We start from the raw sequence: 24,361 nt of genomic DNA, 5'->3' as shown, positions 1-24,361 counted from the left end.
TCTTTCTTTTATTTTACATGGTTCAGTGTTCACATTCTGCTCTCATTCTGCCTTCTCTCCTTCTTTCTCTGCCCCAGTGCTACAAAAAGACATTTTCTGTGACACCTTAAAGAAAAAAGGTCCCTGAATTAACACGACTTGCACCGCGTGGTATTTTTGGACGGGCCATTTACTAATGTTGCAAACACAATTAGGAAGTCAGGGAAAGAGCTTACAGGAGCAGATGAAGGCTGCAGAGATAAAATGGAAAGCTTTTACCTGCCAAGCTCTCAGGTTAGGGTTCTAGGTTGCCCCCGGATCTAATAAAGCTATAAAAGAGCCATATCAAGGAGAGGCACAGTTGCATTGCTGTAAATATGAAGCGTGGCTTTTTCCATCCTCCTGAAGACATGGATTTTTGCTTCCACGATTTGCAGGCTGGTAGCCATAGGTGGTTTAAATTCTTGGTATTAAAAAAAGCTCAGAGCCCTACTGACAATTAAAAACAGCTTTTACACATGCACAATAATGCTTCTCATGCTTTCAAAAAAATAATATGCATATCCATATTACCATCATAGTAAGTGCCACAGAGTGACATGATATGATTGAGTATAATGGTTCCTTTGGAGCCATTATGGTCGATCAGTAAATAATACACTTTTGAAATTGTCTAACTACATATTTACACTTGTCAACTCTCATACACTTCAGTGACAGAATTTAAAAGAAACACTGTAAAAAACTGTAAGAACATTAAACCACAAAAACATTATGCTGAAGTAGTATTAAGGTTTGACTTAAACCCACAAAAACATGGAAATTTCAGGTTAAGGCCAAATCTCAAAAAAATGACACTGTCTTTAGCTCCCAAGCCGTGCCCAAGTGCCTGCAGTGAACGAGGTATGAGGCAGGAAGGCTCATATGGGGTGGTGGTGGTCCATGTGAGAACTGAGCCACTGTGGAGGGCTCTGGCCACCAAATTCATGGGTGAGAACCAGCCCGCCAGCAGCAATTCAGCTGCTCAGCAGAACAGCGTTTCATTATTTTTATATAAACAAAGCCTGGGCCTTTCTCTGTTTATTCAGATGAAATTCCCAATTAAGCTGAGAAAAATTAGTCTTCATTTGTTTCAGAAGAGGCCCCATTGAGACACTGGGAGTTTTCCCTAGCCGAAACACATGCAGAAAAACTTCAGGCTTCGACCCTAAAAAGGCATTGTCAAAAAAATATGTTAAACAAACATGACAGTGGATCATTAATATCCCAAAGATTCACTCCATGTGGGGATAAAACAAGACTGGGAAGGAAGATGTTTTTTCAACAGTAAAATAATGGGCTTGGCGATGTCTTTTTTAATTGATAATTTTGTGTTTCGTGTTCAGCTGTAGCCACTTTTGCTCCGAGCAGTGGTGGCGGCAACTTTATTGGTTCCAGTAGAGCTCTGCTGAAAACAATAAGCATCAAGCTCCCCAATGCCATCTGTCTTTCTGTGAGGGTCACATCCTGCTGCCCTGGAATCAAGGGGATATTGAATGCTTGGGAGATGTCGAGAGCAGCCTCAGGCCCACGGCACCTCCTTTGCAACAGAAGGACCCCAAACACTTCAGATGCTCTGCACTGAAATCCTGAAGCAGACTTTAAAAAGCAATGATGGATATTTTCCTAGAGCAAAGGTCTTCCTTTCATATATATATCTATATCTGTATCTATCTCCTTGCTCAGACTTATCTATTACTGGCTTGTGAGAACAAAATCCATAAAGGCTTGGCAGGGCAGGCTCTTGAAGTTGTTTGAAGACACAACCACCACACCCCTGTCAAGAGGGAATTACAGCTCGGTTTTATAGTCAACTCTCCCCTCGACTGGCTGATGACAGAGCAGCCTCCCTGTACGCTCAGCATCTGGGATTTTACAGCCGCTGTATATAAATGGGATTTTCATGACAAACAACTCTATATTCGGTTTCCTTGTATATCTGAACGTGAGAACGATCTCTTAAGGCTCTGCTGGGAAGAAGTATTAATGAAGACAAAGAGCATTTCAGGCTGTTCTGCCCTGGAGCACTGTCACGATGACAGTATAAAGACTTTGTCCTACACAAGTACTTTAAATACTACCCAAGCAGCAATCCAGGACCCCCCTGTGTGCCTGACCCTCGCAGCCCCCTCCTCAGCATCCCACCACCCAAGCCCACCTGACGAGGACAGAATCTGCTATCAGCTCATAGAGCCTCCTCTGGTCTCTCATTTCATAAGGCCTCCCTGGAGATATTTGCTTTTGTCTAAATATTATAAACCAGGGTAAGATGAAGACTTAATAAACCCTGTTGCCTTTTCACTCTTCAGCGTCTGTCTCCTCTCACCCAACCTCACGGCTCATGCAAATGTCAGAGCAAGAACAGTTTTTACATCCCCCTGGGTCGCCCCACAGTGATATCAGCAAAGGTAAACAAACTACTGAAGTCTGGGTATTTTTATTTCAGATGGCATGTAAATCAGTGGATGAAAGCTGGGAATAAACTGGCAATATGAGGGCAGCTTATTTAAGTTTCCTCCCCCAGCTCAGTGTTCCCTCAGTGTAATACAGCTGACATAGCCCTACACTATGGAAAAAAAAGGAAAAACCCAAAGAGATATAAATATTTCCTCCAAAGTCAAAGACAGTCTTCCTTCAAGGTGTTTGGCCAACTCTTACAGAAAGAGAGAAGCATTTCCCTACCAAAGGCAGAAACCTTTACCTGTAGGAAATCAGGAGGAGACCGGACATCACCCCAAGAGCTCAGGCTGGGCACAGGGTTCATATGTGGGACACCCCAATGTGGAGCCCAGACACCATGAGTGTTTGGGGTGGGAACAAGCTCCACATGGGAGCAGCAGAACCTGGGATACAGAAGGTGCTTGCTTCCTGATGTACCACATACACCTCTTCTCAATCAACAGCCAGAGCAAGAGCTTCCTCCTGGGACTTAAATTGGAAAATGACTCGTCCTGGGCAGAGAAGAAAGCCTCTGGAAAGATGGGTTTTTAAGAGCAGGAGCTCCAGCTGCCACCTAATTGTCTGACCAGTGGGTGCCCCAAACCCACGAGCTCCTCACACCATTATCTCCTGGCAGAAAGATGCTACGTGCTCCCACTCTTCCCTTTCTGCCTCCTTGTTTAAAGCTTTCTGGCTGCTGGTGAGGAAATGATTCTGCCTTGCTCTGACTTCCTCTCCATCACCTTTCTGTCTGTGAGGACTGGTGAGAAAATATTTCCACTACTCTCACACTCCTACATCATCCATTTCTGAGGCCCTTATAGGAAAAAAAAAAAGGCTGTCTCCCATCTCCTGCTGGTGATAGTTTTATCAGATAATAGCATAAAGCAGGAATGATCCTGTAAAGCTGTTACCAATACCCAGAGGTATCTGAATTACAGCAGGGTGACACATCATGCCTGCTGCATTCACCCACCACTGGGCAAAGCCTGAGCAGCGTCCAAGGGACCTGTCTACTAAAGAGAATTTCACTACTTTAGCCTGCCATGAGCAGTTGTTTGCCTTCTCTGATTTTCTGCATGCACTCGGTATTTTTTTATATTTTATTTTAAGTTAAAACCTGCTGAAATTTGATAGCTCCAGACAAAGCAGTGCCAAGGAAAAGGAGCCTCCGGTCCCTGAGAGGGACTTCTTTCCATGCTGGCTTGACACATAAAATCTGCTTCTTCAGTTATCTCTTCCCTCTTACCTAGATGTAATGGTGTGAAAACATAGTAAAAGCTCTCAGAAAAAAGTTCAAGGAAGCTGATAAAGTATTTTTCAGATCTCATAAATGCTTTAATACCAAGATAGCCACTTGCACAGCCCAGCTCTGCCCCTGTGCCATGCCAGTGACTACGTTCCCAAATGCCTTCCCAAAGCATCAGCACCTCCATCTCCAACAGGCTAATGAGCAATAAAAACACAGCTGCTGCCACACAAAACTCCAGCTACAGACCCCACTCTTCACTGTTAGCACTCTGCATGCAAAGAGGTACAGGTGCTTTACAAGAGTTTGTGGTACACACCTGCAAACTCACAACTTCACCCACCCCATGACATCTCTGCTGTGCCACTCCTGGTTCAAAATATCCCTTAAAGCATCTCAAGTATCAACGTGGCAATTTTAATCATGCATTCACAACCTCTCTCAAGCCAGGGTGAAGCCTTGCAGATAAAAGCTCTGCTCAGGACTTAAAGTTCACCACCTTCACACAGCAAAATCTTTTCCTGTTATGTGATTTATTGGAATAATAGGTATTATTTGTATGATAAAACAGATTACTTCAAAAACCATCCCAAAAAATCATTAAAGACATAGAAAAGTCAGGGTTTGTCTAGTACCACAACAAAAATTCTCTATTTGTTTTTCTAAATATAAAGCAGTGAAAAATACCACAAATTTGGTTAGGACAGAATTCTACACTAAAGCCTTCAGTTTAGGTGTGAGAAGATTTTTTTACTGAGAAGGCGTGAAATTCCCCCTTCTCCTGGTGATGAGAAATGCCCCCTGATGCCCCAGCTCCTCCAGGACATAGCCAAAGTCGAAATAATTTTCAAAACTAATATGTACACTGAGTAACATGGTTAACATCATCCAATGAATTTAGATCCACCTACACGGTATAAATATATCTAGATAAACTGTCACCTTCAGCAGAATTCATTAAAATAATGTTGTATCTTCCTTGTTAACTGTAATTTTTTTAATTGAAATTTAATCTTACTGCATTATTTGGTAGATTTTTAATTGACATTTGTAGTAATTAATTGGTAAGCATTACAGCTTTGTCTGAAGAATTTAAAACTAAATTTGACATCGAGATTGGCCAGCCACTGCTGTGAGGTGCCTGCTGGGAGCATTTCATCATCCTCCCAGCCCCTCCTGCTGATCAGAGGTGGGAGATGATGGTCTCTTTCTTACAGTCATGAATTACATTACTAATGTATTCCATTACCACCACGCAAATGTCATGTTAATTCCTGATCATCATCAAGTCATACAATGGTTTCCACGCTGGCACCCAGCCAATTAGCGGTGTGGAAAAATATTCCGCCAATTATATAACTTGAATTAGGTTAAGGACTCAAGAGAAAGCAAAATAAATGCTTTGAAAATACTTCTGAGATAAAATGTAAGTTGACACTGTCTTCATGTGCTATAGCCGATGTTATACAATCTGATAGGCAGCTGCCAACATTCATAACTGTTTATTAAATCTAGCCTCTCTTTATGGTGGCAGCTAAGATCTGTATTTTTACCAATATTAGGTTCATTGTGTTATGAAAAAAGACCAAAATACTTAGGAGCATTCACACCAGCTTATAAAACTTACATTATGTACTTTATTAAATTGTTAAAATTACTTCTTCTCTCCTCCCCCTGCCACAGAGAAAGTTCCATGGACAGAAAAGTTTCAGAAAAACAAAGTCTTTCTGTAGCCACTGATGCCATGAGGAACAAGGGAGATCCTGCAAGGACACAAGTGACATCTCCAGGCTGCTGCCACCTCTCCCTCCAAGCAGCTCTGCCAGGGGATGCCAGGTTGGGCTCCTGGAGCTCCCCCCACCCCACTGACACACAGCTGGGTTAGCACAACCCACTGGGGAACCCACTTCTGCTCCACAGACAGACCCCTCTGGCTCCTGCTCCCTGGTTATCAAAGGAAGCATCATGGGGCAAATCCAGCCCTTTTTGTAACCAGGACTGAGGGAGGAGAGGGCACTGTTACAAGGAAAGGTCCCCACAAATCCGGGTGGGAAGGGCAGGGACACAGCAGGTCCCTAACGTGCCGTCTGCTCGGTGTTCACCCTGCCGGCAGCACCACCAGGCTTTTAGTACCACCCCATTATTTTTATTTGTTCCGTTCTTAACTCAATTTATCCTACAAGCATGGTTATCTCCAATTTAAAAATATACACAGCACCAGCTCCTCAACTTTAAAAATTTATAACTATGAGCAATTTGTTAAAACCTTTTACTCTATCCTTCTGTCTCTTTTTCCAAGGTGCTGCAATGGGGCAATTCACTGTTTTGGCTGTTTACCCCAGATGACCTTTGCCTGCCATAAAATGGTATACAACTAAATGCTCCGCTTTAAATTAAACCCTTGCCTCTTCGAAAGGCCCTACACATTCAGTCAACACAATCAGCAGAAACCACATTTGGTTACTCAATAAGCTGGAAACTTTTAAGACACGTACAGCAGTGAATGAATTCCTGACATCACCAGGGACACTCGAGTGGGGAACAAGAGAGACCGCTGAGAAGTGGCTCTTGCTGCAGCCAGAGAAAGGATCACTCCTTTAAGCTGAACTCTCAAGGAAAACGAGAACAAAAACTGAATTAGCTCGACACGTACCCTCTGCAGTCAGCACATTGCTAGGCAACTTACCATCTCTTGATAGAATTATGGTGGAGGGCTGGTCGTACATCAGGGTTAAGATGAACACAAGCACTAGTTTGGGCCAACTGCTCCTTTCCAGTGGGAATGCTCAATGCTTGGTCATTTCGTATTATTATTCTGCAATATTTCCTAAGCACCTAGAGAGTCTAATGCATTCAGAAGGTATTTTAAAGCTATTATGTGACATGAAAATTTTAAGATAACTGGAAGTAAGTGAATTTTAGGAGGAACAGCACGAGTCTTTTTCTTTGTTCAAGCCAGCATTTGGAGAGAGTTAACAATCCTTCTTCTCACTGCTTTTATTTTTTAATAGTGAAGGTATCCAGAGGGCACATTACTCAAACACTTTGTCTTTACTCCAGATGCTGGTGGCCACAGCTCCACACCTCCATAATTCAACCTGGTATTTCAAGAGGATGCTTTGAAGCATTCTGGTCCTTCTGTTTGCCACACTGAGACCAGACACAAAGTGCCATTACAAGCAGCACCACGGGGCTGTCACAGTAGCCAGCAATGCCACACCTCGCCCATGCCAGACTTAGAAGGGCCTCGATCTTTAACAATACATGGATATTAAGATTCCGACCCCAGGCATTATTTACATTTACTAAAGAGGCATTAAGCAAATGCACAGAGTGCTTTAAATCAAGGCATGTACCTTGCACACAACCCCACATTTCCCATGCATACTTCATAGGCACAAAGAAATAATTAATTACCTAACCACCGTGATTAAAACAAATTGATTCATATGCAACAGAGCAGTGAGAAATTTTTGCATGACTGGAGAAGTCTGGAATTGGTCCCCGTTTGGGGATCTCGGTCGTATCAGTGAGGTTGGTAATTCAGACATGAAGGAAATTGTAAGAATCTCTCTCCTCTATGCACACTTTGAGCTGCCATATGGGTTTATTCAACTGTTTACTATACCAGTCGGTAAAAACTGAACAGCTATTATAATCTTTGCTAAATGACATGGTAATTATGCTACCTCTGGAAAAAAAAAAAAAAGAAAAAAGGAAACTTAAAAAAAAATAAAATCAAAATCACAATTCACTGATACGCGCATTTCTTGGGTTTTATAATCTTTGAATTGAAATGCACTTTCCAACATGCAGAGGGATATTAGATATATAATAGAAACCTGAATTTATTGTAAAAAACAATTTGTGCTCCCAATTCATACACAATTTAATAATGCAGATTTCCTGTGTTTGAAAGATTTCTTACACAGACTTTCCAGTTTTGCTGCAGAATGAGATGATTCTTGTTTTCCCAAACTAATATTGCCCCTTCTCTCACCCCAGTCATTAAGAGAGGCAATCAGGAGCAGGCAGGTAAGAGGAGTGGACATGGAAAGCTCCCCATGCCAGGTTCCCGGGGGATGGGGACAGCTGGAAAAGGCACAACCGCCCCTTGCAAGGGACCAGGGGCTTCTCAGTGGGTAACCCCACCAGGAAAGGCAAATGGCCCTTAACAGAGGAGGAGTCTCACTCTACCAGCCTCTCGAGCTTGATCAGAACAGGCTGTTCAAGGCTTTGTCCCCGTGTCCCCCAGGCTGGGCAGCAGCGCCAAGGTGACGCGCACGCCGCGGGACAGCTCTCCTGTGCACCACTGACACCATTTTGTCACTGGGATGCAAGTGCAGCAAACGCTGGAGCTAATTATCTGTTGGCAATGGCTCCTTTGAGAGTCCAGCATGTGACACATGATGGCGAGGAGACCTCTCCATATTCATATTTAATCATGACACAAATTGCCCACACAAGCTCTGTTTAGATCCTGTCTACCTTCAAGGCTTCAGCTTTGGGCAGGAGCTTTGCCTGCGTGACTGAACTCCAGTTTCACCACCAAAGACCTCAAAGTTCATAGGATTTGAGGGGATGAAGGAAAAAAAGGAAAGGAGTATTTTTTCTGTATTGATAATATTTGGTATTTCTGCTATTTCATTACAATGAAGGTTACTTTGGGTTTTTTTCAGAATAGTGGTGACTTGCTTTTAAACACAGACAATACAACTCCCCACCACCACACTGAAAAGGGGAGAAAAGAATGAGGGAAAGAGAATTTGCAAGAAAGAATAAGTGAGAGTTATTGCAAACTCAGGCTTGACAACTCACCAGTTTTACTTGTAGGCATCACACATATCCATTCATGACTCAGGGCAAATACAGGAAAGGATTGGAACCCTTCTCATGGCAAATGTGTCTGGAAGCCGGAGTCACTCAGAAAAAATGTTCTCAGGAGACTGAAAGACAAAAACATGTTTTGAAACTTCACTCAGTTTGGATCATATCAAAGCCTATCATTTTCCCTTGAAAGCAAAAGGTAGTTATAAATGCTGGAGCTGGGGAGAGCATTACGGAAGCATGTCTATGTATCAAACTATCACACAGCAGACTCTATTTGGCTTTAAATAAAACCAAAACTTACAATATTAAGAAAGGTTTTTAGAGACAAATGCTTATTTCACATTTGCAACGTGCTCCTCCGACAGGAGAGCTTATGTTCCTTCTAAATACCAAAATGTGTCACCATCCAAATCCACATTCTGCCTGAAAACACTGTATTGAGCACAAAATCCAGATACTTTAACCTACTTTGCATTATCAAAATAAAACACTCTCTGAATTTCTGAACTATTTACTCTCTGTCTTCACTCACTGCATAAAACCTTAATAAAATGTAGAATCTCTTGTTAGAATTAATCTTTCCTCTGACATAAGGAAAAACACATATAAAAACTATTTGATGTTCAGGGTGGAAAGGCAAAATTTGCAAACATCAGTTAAGAAATACCAATTAGTATGGTTTTTTTCCCCAGCTATCAGTAACACAGATTGAGCTTAAGCTTAGCTCAGAGGAAGATGCTGCCTGTACAAATGAAACATCCATTTTACTAATAAGGGTATTTTAAAATAAGATGTATAATATCTTCACTGATAAAATATCTGCACTGAGTAGCAACTCATACTCAGAAATACAACCAGAGGTGTTCCTAGGGCTGTTCTGCATCACACCCATGAAACCAAATGGGATTTAAACAGCAGCTCTGGTGCCTGCCCAGATTGGGGAAGGGCACAATGGATGCACCAACACCTGGAAGTGCCTCTGCTCCCTGGACCTCTGCACGACAGGGACCTGCAGCATAAACCCCAGGGAACAAAACAAACTTTGCAATGGAAAAAAAGATCTTGAAAAACTAGAAGTACGAAAGCAAAAATCACCTGTGGTGGTGCTTCTGAGCCCTTCATTCCCCAATCCTCACCCTTAACAGCATCCCCAAGGCAGTGGCTGTTCCCAGCCTTCCCACATCCACCAGCGCCCTGACAGGGGCAAGTACTGCCATCCCCGAATTAATCTCATGGAGTTAATTATTTTGGCACTCCACTGCAGCCTTCCTGAGGAACATCTGGAAGCTTCTGTCTTAGCAACAACTGCACGAAATTTTGTAAGACAAAATCCAGGTACTTCTCTGGCCCTGGGGCTTTCTCCTGTTCTTTGCTGAATGCACAACGGCTCAAAGATCACAAGAGTTCAGAAATCTAAATATAGGGATTATGTGACCCTATTACAAAACTGTGCTACACAATAAAAATAGATTCAAAAGGGGTTTTTAAACAGCATTTATGCTAAAACTGACTTCTTTCTCAGACACTCTGAAATACCTGCAAACCAAAAATGACCTGCATCCTGCATCGGTTGTATTTTATTCATGAGGGGCAGAGCACTTGAGAGAAGCAATGGAGCGGTGTCAGAAACACACATCCGAGCCTTGCTTTATTGCTGTGCTTGATGACAGATATGCAGATGGGTTTGTAGCTGAGCAGAAAGCTGCATCTGCATATGTTGGGACAAGATTTCTCCAGCTGACCTGCTGCACCACAGTATTCAACTGCTAATCTTTATCCATGATGCATCTGTAGAGCAGGAAAGTATCATTAGCCCTCTTTAGAAGATGAGGATTGAGGCTCATTTTAGCTAATGATTGCTCAAAAAAAGTTAGAGACTTTTGAAGCAAAATTATTGTCTAAATAATATATATGGTCTGCAAAGGATGAGGGCGAGAGTGTACAAAGCACTGTCCTCACCTGCAGATCACTCCTCACATCCTTCCTCAACATAAGGAATATCTTGGCACCATTGTGCCAACAAGCAGATTTGGAAGCTGAGAGAGCTTCCACCCAAGGAATGAAAAGGAGTACTGGGAGGAGGTAAAGATATTCCATCCAGCTTGGCCTGAACTCTGACAGTGCACCTGGAAAAATGGATGCTTCCTATGCCATCAAAAACTGACGTCACCATAATACTCCACAAAACATTTCTTCAGCCAGAGTTCCCAAGGGAACAAAGCCTACATGATCACCATGTACTTTCTGCACCCAGCCCCACCTGCATCTTTTGAATCCCTTGGATTAATGGGAGCAGAGAGCTCCCAAAGACACGAGTTCTCACGGCATTAACTCTGGGGCTTGCCCCACTGGTGACCTCCAAACCCACTGGATCAGCTGTGTCCCAGAGCCAGCTGGCTCTGGGCGCAGCAGCAGCTCCAGGCTGAGCCCAGCACAGCAGCTGCCTGCCAGGAGGGAGCCCAGCACAGCCCAGGGGCACAGAGGCAGCTCAGGCACCTCCATGGACCTCAGTGCTGGAGAACCTGGAGAAACAACCCGTACTGCTGAGGGGAAGGGTGGAGGAGGAACAGATTATAGATCGGTTCTGATAAACTCAAGCCTTTAATGATCTACCCACACACTCGAGTTCGATCTGGCATTGACAAATTGAAGCTTTTAATGATGTGCCCACACATTTGAGTTGGCCACTCCTCTTCTACAACTTTCATAAAAATAGCATGCTGGGTTAAAGACACAGAAAGTCTACCACTGCTGCAACATGAGCAAAACCCTTGATCAATGTTTGGCAAACCTTCTTCCCCAGAAGATTTTTTGACAGGGCCTCCAATGCACCCCTCTAACACAGACCTTCTGCGCTGCCCTGATCCCATATGGATTCTTCGAAGGCTACAGCTCAATAAGGGGCAATGAGATGCAGCAGCTTTAGCATAACTGAAGTACAAAGTCAATCAAACCTTGAAACAGGAATCTGGGCTTCATTAATTCCAGCAATCACAACGTTTTTATTATCACTGTATTAATCAGAATAGGAAACCTATTAATCTGCCCCCAACAAAAATTAATCTTCGTAATATTGAACAGATTTGAAAGACAAGTTTTAATATTTCACTATTTAAATCTCAAAGGCAGAGGCACACAGCTCAGACGATCTGGCAGACCACTATGGACTTCATCTCATCAGCATGAGGTCCCTCACCTTTCCCTCTCTGTGCATCTCCATCCTGGGGTCCACCTGCTCCTGGGGCTTTTGAAGGAACCCAGAGCATCATTTCCTACATCAAACTGCAAAACTGGCTGCAGTCCCTGATGCACTGAAGAGCTGTCAAGAGTTTACGTTTTAAAGGAACAGCACCACATCCAGCAGTGCCTGTGTGGCACAGGTTGGAAGTGCTACCCACACCAAGGGCTGCCTGGGTACAAGGGGGCTCTGCAATGGGCAGGACACACCTGACAGGCAGCAGATGCATCCCTGTGTGCACAGGGGAATGAGAAGAGGTGCAGTGGGAGAAAAAGCAAGTGGCTGCAAAACAAAAAAGTATTCTGAAATTCCCATGCTCCACCGGAGCGAGTCAGGGACTGCTACACAGATCTGGCCAGGTTACCTGCACCAACTCCCAAAGCTGCAAAACATCCCACTGCTACCACAGGGGGCATGAGAACAGTTTAAAGGAGAAAACAGGTGGCAGATGAGAAGTCCTTACAAAATGATGGCAAGGAGCGGGACAAATCAGAAAGGGGCTGAGGAAATAAAGAGGAATGACAAATGTGACTGAAAAAGGAGGAGAACCATCCAAAGCACCTCCAGATACCCATGCCGTGCCTGGGGAGGGTGACATGGATGAGCACATGGCTGCAGCTCCTTTTGCTGCTCTTCCATCATCATCCTGCTGTGGCAATCCCTGATGGACACGTTATTCTGCCACCTGGCCAAATTTTCATTAAAGCAGCTTTCACCAGCACATGAATACATACACACATGCATCGACACACAGCTCGGGACTGCACCTGGCACAATCCAGGCCTGATCAAAGGCAGAACTTCAGTCATCTCACGCACGACTCATGTCAGGCTGTTTACTGACTGCACTGGAACTACAGAACCCTGTTTTAACTAATGATTTCTCAAAGCCATGTTGCTCAAAAGAAAACAGGTTCAACTTGTACATCAGTGCCTAAGAGACTGCTCCAAAACAGACAACTGTACGAAAAGTTGTGCCCATGTATACATATATACAAAACTGTTTTTAAGTGACTGTTTTAAATTAGAATAAATCTGTGTTCCACCAATTAAGCTTTGAATGCACGGCTGATATCGCTCGCTATTTTAAACAAGTGGCATAATAAACGCAAAAATTCAAATATTTTAGAGAAAATACTTGGAGAGTTGAGACATTAATTTTGCCATATACAATCTGTTTCACAGGGATTTAAAAAGCTTTATTGCCACCCTGGGTACATTGGAATAAAGATGAAACACCATCCTTTCCTATTTACATATTAAAAAATACGTGCCTTCTTGGTACAGATTACCCGGCTTGCTGATACATGACTCTGTTAAAAACAATACAGCCTGTCTAGAAAATCCAAAACTCCAAACTAGATATGTCCTTGCACTCTAACAGGTTCTAAATGGAAATAAAATGTACTGCAGGCTTGTTTATCCTCCCCTCTGGTGAGTGTCCTGGGGGAGTGAGGCCGGAGCAGCTCCCCAGGGCTCTGCCTAACCATGGAGATGTTTACCAGCCACCAGAACCAGCAGCAAAATAAAGGGAGTAAGATCAGGAAGGAAAACCTTGGGATCCCAGGATGTCTACATCCAGGTGGGGGAAAAAAAAAAAGGAAACAAAGAAACAAAGAAACCAACCACCAACCAATCAAACAAAATATACCCCCTCCAAAAAACTCCTAGCATCCTTATTCTTATTTCTACCCAATATATTTTGATTGCAGCTTGATATGCTCAGCTAAAATGTTTCAATACAGATCATTTTTTTCTCCAAAATATATAACCTTTTTCCCTTTTCCCCCTTTCTTCCTCTTTTTTTCCCCTTTAAATAAACTGCATTAGAAACACATGTCCAAAGCATCCCTAAAAAGACCACAAAGTCTGCTTGCAAGGGGAACCTCACTGCACCAAGTGGTAACATTTGTTCTCCCCTTTCAGCTGGGATCCACCTCAACTTTTTGATGTTGGTCGGAGCTTTTATTTGCAAATAGAGCAGAGCTGCCTGGGATGGAGGGCTCCTCCAGAGCATGCCATGTGGCCTGCACAGATGTTCCTTTTATTCCCGTGTCCCACAAGGCTCCGTGGCTCGCTGGTGTTAAACAGATTACGCAAGTAGAACACTTGATTTTGCATGTCCCCCTTTTTTTCCAACAGTTGTCTAATTTACTCAACTCATTCTGCCCCCTCCTTGTCCCTCACAATCACTAGAGAACACAGAAAAATGCAGCTGAAGCAAGGAAGTTTCTCCAGCAGGAGCAGAATATACAGGAATGCTCAGCATCCACAAACAAGGCAGAAATGCAGAAGAACAAAACCTATCAGGACAGTAAAGTAACCAGCTCATTAGTCAGGTTGTGCTAAAGAGACTTCATTATATCCCAGCAGCACCAGTCGCTACAAGTATCATAATCTCTCACCCTTATTTATATGTCCAAACGAGAAGTGAACTTTTTCAAAAAAAAAAATCTATCAATTATGGGTGCTAAGCATTCGAAAATCCTTGAAAATCTGGCCTTCAACTCGGTCACAAAGAAGGGGCTTAATTTCCCGGCTGTCAGGCATCCCAATCAACAACTGAAGTCAATGGGATCTACACAGCACCTTATTAAAAAAAAAAACCAAACCAACAGAGCCTAAGAGGCCCAGTAAGGAACTTCAGCTGCAGGGAGAGAACGTTGCTGCTGAACACAGCAGCAATACACAGCTTTGTGCACCAGCCACTTTGCTCTCATGCTTAATTTGATTAATCATTTTGGTATTATCTCCAATTAGAAAAGTGTCTAACAGGGGGGAAAAAAAAAAAAAGAAAAAAAAAAAAGGGTTTAAGCCTAAGGAATGGCAGCTACTGAACACGCAATGGCTTGGGACTTCTGGCATTTACCAAGGATACAGAATTGAAACTAAAAATTGCGGACAAATACAAAGGCATTGGTGTTTCATCCAGACTGCGGATTATGAATTTTTTTTTTTTTTTCAATAAACTGAAACCGAATTCCAGATGTTGAAAGTTGGGAAGGAAAAACTGCTTTAGCTGTAAAAACACAGAAAGGTGAGACAAAAAATTCTGCTGAAATATAATGAATCTTAGGGATGAAAGCGAAGCCTGTGCACCACCTCACTACGAGAGGGCTGGCACAGGGATTTTTACACTCTGTGTGCCAAGCCAGGTGGTGGCACAGGGGTTTGCCCAGAGCTTCCTTTTAATCATGGACAGAGTAGAGCAGGAATCCCCAGGAACTCCTGGAGCAGAAAGGGGAACAAAGCTCCCCTGCATTTCTGCTCTGTGGCAGCTGTGAATGGAGCCCACGGGACCTCCCAGCACCCAGACCCGGCTCCTTGCAGCCCACGAGTGGTACCTGGCAACCCCACCTGTGCAGCAACACCAGGGCAGGGGGCACTTGTGGACGCTATGGACACAAACTCGTACATCCCAAGAAGTCACACAAACCCACCTTTTCTTCCACCAGAGTCCAAATCACCCCCGACACAGCAGAGCCACATCTGAGGCTCTGCAGTCCCTTCAGCATCCAAATACAATCCAAGTTTGGACCCGCACGACTGGTTCTTGGTTTATTTTATGGGCTTGATCACCACTGACACTCAGGGATTTTGAAAACAGAACTCAAGGCAGTAATTTGAGATCACTGGTTTTGCCTCTTTGTTTCCATCACAGCATCCACAATGCAACAGATGAACACAGAACATCCAGAGTATCCCATAGCATCTCACCAACGCCTTCCCAGAAGTGACTGAGTCTCACCCTAAAATTCAGGAACAGCAGCAAACGTTTGGATTCTGATAAGAAGGGGAATATTCATCAGCATACTTCACCAGTGATGCAGTCACAACTTGCAAACTTAGTCACAGAAATATGACTGAACTTGTCTGCTACCACACAACAAAGTACCGTCTAGTGGTTAAAATCAGAGGACATGATTCAGGAATGCAAGCCTTTTCAAAGAAGAACTAAAACACATGATTAAGTGCTGTTGAAGTCAATAGGCTGATTCAGAGACCAACTTTTGGAGCCATGGATAATACTCCCCACATTGCCATATGGCTCTCAGTCAAACTTCCTAGAAGCATTTGCTAATACCGGGTTCCACCACAGCTTTTGGGAGGCCTGCTTTTCTTTTGCCCTTTTTTTTTCCCCCCTTTCTTTTTTTAAACCTATGTCTGGGATAATTTTCACCCACTCTGAAGATCCTCCAGGCTCTCACTGACTGAGAGAGAATGTGCAGCCGTGATTACTGCAGGGTGGTGCAGATTCATGCAATAACTAATAGTCTCAAATGCAATAACAAATAGTCTCAAATGCAATAACAAATAGTCTCAAAAGTTATCTATATATAAAAATGAATGTAAGAACATATTATATAAATACATGCTATATAAAATAATAAATGCAAATCTGTTATAATCCAAAGGCACTTTTTGTGGTGTTTAGTGAAAGGCACGCAAGCCTGTTACAGTGATGAAATCCAGCACAAGCATCTTGGCCAGCCGAGGGATCTTTGCAAACAATCCCAATCCCACCTCAGAACTCCCGAACCCGCTTCCTTTACAACTTGCAAATATTTCACTTCTCCTGCCAGCTCCCCGCTCACTGCTACACTAAAATCTTCTGTGGCAGGTTTGCTATTCTGCTAATCTATATTGTGCACAGACAGCAGCCCCTGGTCACAGCTTTCTGCAGGGTGGGGACCCCAGCACGGCCACCACATCCGACCCCTCAGGCAGCACTGCCACCCCACGCCAAGCAAACCCCATCCAGAGAGTCACCCCATTTCCTGGGAATGCCATCCAACAGCACCTCCTGCTCCCCAGCCTTCCCCAATCCTGCCAACACAAACACGCAGCAAACCAGACCTTTTAGCAGGATAAATGGCTACCCAGCAGTGCTCAAGCTAACATTTACAGCAACTCGGTTACAGTTTGTATTTGTATTTATGGGATGGGAAATGAAGGGGGAGACCACTGGCAGAGCCACCCACTGACTTTAATGCCCTCCCCCACGCACACGACTGAAATAAGCCACTAATTTTGCACATTTCCTAGCCCTCGAAAAGGCTGAAAACTTACTCTTTACATTTAGTCACGGAAATGAAGAAAGGAAACAAAAGCCCAAGGAATTCTTGCTGGCTTTTTGAAACACTTCACAGATAAGGCGCAACATCATTTTTAAGCAGTTTGAAAACACCCTGTTACTGCCTACAATTAAATAAATGTAATCACAGCCTAAGCTGGCCCTCCTGGCCATCTGTCTTTAAGGCAATGGGGAAAGAAGAGGCGCTAAACGTGTAGTACTTTTTCTGGCTTTTAAAGTGTTTCTCCTTATTCAATATCTAAATTAAATCAAATGGAGTATACTAAGTAAGCCCATAAGACACAGCGCATGATGCAAGAGTCTTAAAATCCTTATCTACTGAGCACTCCAGCTTAAAGGCTGATGTTTTATGTTCCCCTGCAGCGCACGGGGATCCTGCTGGCTTGGCCAGACTACGAAAATAAGCTTTGAATGACCAAATGCAACTGCAACTTGAAAAGTAGGAACCAAACCAGACACAACAAACCACAGAGCAGCCGCCCCAGCCTGGCCTGGGCTCACCCAGCACTGCCATTCCCGCCCGGCACGCTCCCGGCAGCGGCCGCCTTCACCTTCCCAGGGCTGCTGATAAGATGCTCGAGAGCCCAGGCCCACGAGTGGGGCTGTTAATCACAAGGTTTTTAGCCTGGGATGCTCAGGGTGAGGAAGGCAGGAAGCTGGAGCGTGCTGGCGGAGACACAGATGCACAGAGTTGTGCAAATCTGCTGAATTCCAAAGTTATGAATTCCCCGAGTTTCAGCAATTCTGAAAACGCCCATGAGCCAAAATCCACCGTCCTGTCTGGATGCTCCCCCCGCAGGTCCTGGGGCAGGGGAACCCACCCCACCACGCACCCACAGGTGCCGTGGACAGGGCATTTTGGGTCATTTTCTGCCCGTGAGCATCCTGCAGACAGCTCACAGGACAGTCATTCCCTGATGTGTTTCATCTTTATTCCCAGTGTGCCCAGGGTGGCCATGATGCTTTTTAAATCCCTGTGAAGATTGTATGAGGCAAAATTTATGTTTAAATTATTGTCTCAACTCTCCAAGTATTGTCTCTAAAATATTTGAGTTTTTGTGTTTATTATGCTGCTTGTTTAAAATAGCGAGTGATATCAGCTCTGCATTCAAAGCTTAATTCATTCTAATACAGAACAGGCACTTAAAAACAGTTTTGTATACATGGGCACAACTTTTCCTCATTGATCCTGGGAAAGAAATGAGTATTCCTCCAGGCTCATGCATCTGAATCTACCTCCCATGGCAGAAGCAGGGAGCACCAAGTACTGCAGGGCCTATAAATACCAACTTACAGTAATATGCAAATAAAACCAGAGTTCAAGTCAAACTCCACCATCTATCCTCCAAGTTTGTATATGTTTCTCTCCTGAATGTATGTAATCAAAGCATAACTACACGTGAAACATCATTTTACATGCCCTATTAAAGGGACATTTACCGCAAGTAAGAGTTAAGCAGCTCAAATATTAAAATGGGAATAAAACTATTGCTGATATCAATGGCATAAATTAATACTACTAGTTAATTAAGTCCAGCTGTACTCTCAGGCTTTTATTCTAAGACTGAGGCTTTTTCACAAAATTTGTGTTACTAAATAATATAATTTATTTAAGTCCTTAGCTCTACCAGATCAATCACTTTAGGTTTTACTGTTAACTCATCTGCCCTACATTTGGCACACCTGCCCACAGAAACAAACCACACATTGTACCTTATTTCCTCCATAGAAAAGCTCTGTAATTTCCACCACATCTACCAAGTATATTTGGAGGTCAAATTTCAGCTCTCTTCCTTTGGGCTTTTTTTCCCCCTTGTTGCATTTCAACTTGTAAGCACCAGAAAACTGTTTCAAAAATGGAAAAAAAAAAAAAACCGAAACAACAAAACCAACACTTTCTGAGCAGAAAAAAAAGCAAAAATCACATTTCCTCTGGACCAGACATCACAGCTTGAAAAGGAAGAAAGGGAGAGAAAAAGAGAGCAAGCCAGTTCATGCTGCAGAGCAGCCGCTGGGCTGGAGCTGTGACGACAGCACTGGGACATCCTCAAATCCACCCAGCATTCCAATAATGCAAAGCAAAGCACTGCTGCCAGCGCAGCCGATCCAGGGGCATCCCAACCCTATGGACAGAATGCATCTATTTGTGATGAATAGATAAGCTGAATTTAAAACTGTGGTGGTTGTTTTTTAAATCTTCTAAAATCAACAGGAACTCAGTGCACAGCTCTCCAGCAGCACTTGGAAAAACTGAGTTCACAGAGCCGAGGGCACAGGGGGAAGCCTGGCCTTAGCCAACATCCTTTGGCACGAAGAGATTGCCTGACATCAGCAGAAAGGATCAAACCATGCTCTGAGAAGTTCCTTAGAGACGCAATATAAAAAACCCGAGTAATATTAAAATAATAGTAAATGATTCACACTAATAAGGGCTAAGGAGGACAGAGAGGGAGGGGGAAAAAAAAGAAAAAAGAAAAAGAGACACCAGCCTACAGCACTGGCCAAAAAAAAAAGTAATTTCAGAGCCCAAAACAATGGAATTTTTGAAAAATTAAAATAATTTCATAAAACAACACCATTACAAGCCCACCCAAAGCAGCAAGAAGCCATTTTTACCATTTTAATAAAATACAAAGCTGATATGCTAACTTAAAGGATCAAGACAAAATAAGATATGTGGGACGGCAATCTGAATGCCAAGTTTTACCCATGTGAATTCAGTTATAAATGCTCGGAAAATGTGATTCCCTAACTTAGAAATAGCAGCTGTAGCATTCAAAGGTACTCCAGTAATTACTGGAATGCTTGCTGAAAAACTAGACAGAAGCTAACATCTTACTTACATTAAATACACATTCGCCACAAATTAAAAGAGCCACAGAAAAGAAAAAAAAAAAGAACAAAAAAAAACAAAACCAGAAAACAATCAGGCGAGCAGATGTTCAAAAAAAGAAGGGGGAAAAAAATGACAAGAGAGGGCCAGATGCTCATTTCTGGTGGTTGTCACAGCGCAATGCAGGTACCCCACACAACCAGCCTCCCCAGGTCACCAGAGCTCAACAGCCAAAGGGAGTCAGATTGTCACCTCTACATCTGTAAGTGGTAATTTCATCCCAGATACTGCAATAACACACTGCCTTAAAATCTCAGAAATGCTGCCTAGTCATCTGAGACAGGAGTAAAACAAGCAGCAACGCCAAGTGGAGTTGTCTACTACTGCCTGAGGGACTCCTGGGTTTAGCAGCTGGGCTGGCATAAGGATTGTATTATCGAGGAGTGCCCTGCACTGCTTTATTAAGTGCCAGTGAAGTGTCTATTGCATTCAGTGCCTGGGAAATACGGTGAGAAACGCCAACCACCAACCACCAAACTACAAATTAAGCTACTTGACCAATCCGTGCTCATTATCAGCTGCTGATCTCTGGAAATAAACCCTTCTGGAAGGAAGGGGCCGGTGACGTTAGCAGAGACGGGGGAGAGAACCTCTCTGCAGCGAACAGAAAGCCCCAGGACACGCTGGTAGGAGCAGCGAGTCCACACCCAGGCTTTGGAAGGAGGTACCCGAAGAGAAGTTATCTGCAAAATGTGCATCACACTCTCCTGGCTCTCTTCACACCTCCCCCTTCGCATCCCCACTCCCATGCACCTTCGCGTCTATTCCCACACTTCTCTCGCTACCCACATCCTGAACATATTTATGTTGTAAACATCCATTTGGAAGCACTCGGTGAGCCTGTGGCACATAGAAGGATGCTGCTCTGAGCTTCAGGAGGCAGCCGGCTCGCCATGACCCCTCTCTCCCTCTCCCAGCTGCACAGGAGGGGAAAGAATTACTTGGCGTTTACACTTATCTTTTATCCACTCAGGATCCAGATTATTGGCTAATAAAACTTCACGGCAAAGCTATTAAAAATTAAAGGGATATCTCCCTTCCTGAATAATGATTTGTCACAAGCCAGACCTAAATCAGGATTGATGAGGTTCATGGTGCCTTCCTTCTTTTTTTTTTTAAATTTGGCAGAATTTCCTGATTTTTTTTTTTTAGCCCTTCTCACTCCTTACTGACACAAAATTTCTCCTTCAGTGCTCCAGACCTTACTTCTTCATCAAGATGAAGTAAGAGGCGAAAGGCAGCTGAGCCAGCAGAAATGTTCCCGCTGTCCTTCAGGAAACACAGCAAAGAGTCCAAGTAGTTGGTATGATTCAGAACTAGTGGTAGAAAAAGGACAAACCAGATTACAGCAACAGAGGACTCCATCCAAAACCTGCATCCAAAGAGACTCCTGCTAACATATGGTGGAAATGTGACTTTTTGCAAATATCCTCCGCAGAAGCCAATTCCTCTCCTCCACCCAAGCCACATCCAATAGCTCTACTAGAGTGAGCTGTTACTTACACATATTAGTCAGGATAGGCATCAGCCATGATACCAATTTTAATCCATCTAGCTAATGAGGAATCTGCCATCTAGTTAACGTGCTCAGACCCTCCAGAGAAATTAAAATGTACCTATTTAGGCTCCTCTTTCACTGAGCACTACCCATCCCAGAGCACTGTGGCTGCTTTTCCCAGTCATCGTGTCCTGCACTCCCTCCGCAGCACCGGCACCGCTCGGCTCCACCAATACAAAGGAGAAGCACCTGAAGCAGAATTGCACTGAAAAGACAGAACTTGGAAAGAATGCGTTAGCAACTTCAATCCAAATATAAAATGCATTTAAAGGTCATAATTTGCATAACTACATCTCATGTTTTTTGTTGTGTGGGGTTGTTTTTTTTCTTTTCTAAATTGCTCTATCCTGGAAGGTGCCGAGTGCTGCTGCTTCGCTTCTCATTTAAAGTTCTGACAACTCTTAGGGCTGCTCAGTGCTTGGCAGGAGCGGCTCTGCAAGGCATCCTAAGACCATGCTAACAGGGACATAGCATTAATAAAAAACCTTTTCAAAATACAGACTAATGGGAGGAGGCAAATGGCACTGTTACCACGTGGGGACATGGCTGGGCTGACACAGGAGTTTCGTTTTCTTGTGATGCAGTCTTGACAGTGGATTCAGAAAAGCAACAAGATGCAACCAGTCATAACAGGAAAAGCTCAAAGCACCACAAAATGCCCCAAAAACTGTCATAAGGTTTTTTAATCCTTTTGTTCACTTGGATCAACAGCTGCTCCAGTCTGCATCCAACGAGGATGCTACACTGATCCCCTAAAACTTCATTTCCAAACCCAGACCCGTTCCCATGAGAAGCATCATATTTTCCTTGAAAGGATTGTAACTGGAAGAGTAGCAGGTATGAGGAATGCCCTCTTCAACCAAAATGAAAATCAGAGATGCTGGAACATTCAGCTCTTGCTTCCTGCACAAAATTAATTACAACAGCCAATCTGTGCTGCTGCTTAGTCTGCAGGGGAAAAGATGAAATAGCTAAATTGATATCACGGCAAAGGAAGGGCTAATCACAGCAATGTCTGAGGCTGAAGTGGAATTCTGCCTGAGCTACAGAAGGGAACTCTAGAGATGGCTGAAAACTGTGGCTACAAGCCTGCAGCTCCCCCAGCTTGTACAAATGTGCTTGCAGAGATCAATGTGCTCGGCATTGGGTTCAGAGGCTGAACACAGCTCTATCACCATTAGCACCTGACTGACGATGGACACAAACCACACACCACCTACAAAGGCACTGCACAGACCCAAGCGTGTGGGAAACACAGGCGTCCCCAAAACCCTCTGCAACATCTCAGATGTTTTCCCACATTTAAAAAAAACAAAACAAAACAAAAAAATGAAACAAGATCAAGCTTGCAGTATCTGTGTTAAATGGGATCTCTCATTTCCACAGCATCTGCTCGCATTCCTTTTGAAAGTTAAGAAATATTCTGTTTATTCTGGATTGGGCACAACATCTTTCTCCCAAAAGCAAGTTCCTTCCAATGTGGGACCCTGAGTCCAACCATTAACCCAGCTTTGCCATGTTCACAACTAAACCATGTCCCTAAGCACAACATCCACTCATTTTCTGGACACTGCCAGGGATGGTGACTCCACCACCTCTCCAGGCAGACTGTTCAGTGCCTGACCATCCCTTCAGGGAAGAAACTTTTCATAATATCTGAACTACACTTCTCCAACACAACCTGATGCCATCTGCTCTTGTCCTGACACACTCCTTTCATAACCATCAACCCTAAGACATGCACCTGGTAAGAACTGCTGCCTTTCCAGCACTGTGCCCCGCGGCCCCACCACCCTTTTCGCTCCAAGGGAAGGAGGCTGAAGCTCCCCATTCCTAGTCCCACTTACCAGGGATCTTTGCAGGCCCCAGGACAAGAGATGGCTCCATCCAGTGAAGCAACCTTAAGTGAGAATCGGAGCAGGGACAGTCCAAACTCTCCAGAGTGCACTGGCAAGAGCAGATCCACACACAGCCTCAGGCGTAGTGAGGAAAACCCACAGGTTCCCATTGCTGCAAGGCGTGCTTTGCTGCACGCTCTTGTTTGTTTGTTTTGAAATATTCTGGCAGTGGAAACAGAGTCACTGTTTTGTTTTTCTCCCCCACATATGCTATATAATTTTGTCTCTAGCACTCGCTACTTGCTTACTCAGTTGCCTATAGTCTGCCTCTCTCAGAGGAACGCTAGCTGTGTTTGTCCCCAAACTGTATCCTGATCCAACTGCTTTGTGTCATCCCACCAGCCCTGCTCAGGGAGCAACAATCAAAATATTTTCACAAGGATGCAATGCAGAGAGGTGGGCATGTAAGTTATTTCAGAGCAAAGCTGACCCACAAGGCTGAAGGGTGTGCAGAAGTGTTTTGGCTACTGAACACAGGAAACAAGACATGAGAAGAGGGAGTAGTGCTGCAAACAATACCAAGGCTTTGTTTGTGCCAGATACACTGCTAAGAAAATACCACATTTCAGCTACACAGCATGGCCAGTCCCCCTGCAAATGACTGCACAATATGCCCATGCTTCCAGCAACATTTAAATAGGGCCAATAAATTAATACAGGACATCCCAACTGGCCACGGGTCGCAGTCATCAACAAGTAGGTCAAACTAATTCTGGAAGGCTGTGAGAGGCACATAAAACAGTCTGTGGCAGCAGTCCGAGGCAGGGATGAAGCAATCCCCACTTCAACTCACCCAGAAGCACTGACACAAGCCCAGGTGCCAAAGGGATGCAGGACGAAGCCATTCCCAGTCCACGCAACTCGCCTGCCATCTCCGCAAGTTACAATTAACTTCCCAGACAAAACGCAAATACATTAAAAAAATACCCAAGCCAATTAAGACGCAAGTGTTTAAAGACATGAGTAGTAATTACAAATGCATTATTCATACCTAATTTACAAGATGAACTTCTTTCAGTAAAATATTAAACTGTTTACATGCATTCAGGAAGACAATTTCCCAACCCTGCGCGTCCTGCTCTGGAACAGTGACTATTGCTATGCAACAACTCCACAGACTTACAGTGTACACTATGGAGTAATC

At 43.8% G+C, this 24,361-nt stretch overlaps 1 protein-coding gene across 10 annotated transcripts in view; it reads right to left on the bottom strand.

Moving 5' to 3' along the window:
* FOXP1 (forkhead box P1) overlaps window positions 1-24,361 on the bottom strand; it is a 383,544-nt gene that overhangs the window by 329,190 nt on the left and 29,993 nt on the right. For all 10 annotated transcript variants that reach the window (XM_032121320.1, XM_032121318.1, XM_032121319.1 and 7 more), the window contains one exon: window positions 8,525-8,652. The gene's annotated coding sequence lies outside the window, so the exon portion shown is untranslated. Of the gene's footprint in view, window positions 1-8,524; window positions 8,653-24,361 lie in introns of those variants that run through there.

Source organism: Corvus moneduloides, chromosome 11 (genome assembly GCF_009650955.1).
Source record: "Corvus moneduloides isolate bCorMon1 chromosome 11, bCorMon1.pri, whole genome shotgun sequence".
NCBI lineage: Eukaryota > Metazoa > Chordata > Aves > Passeriformes > Corvidae > Corvus > Corvus moneduloides.
The sequence above is the reverse complement of the archived record's forward strand: the minus strand, read 5'-3'. Positions and strand labels throughout refer to the sequence as shown.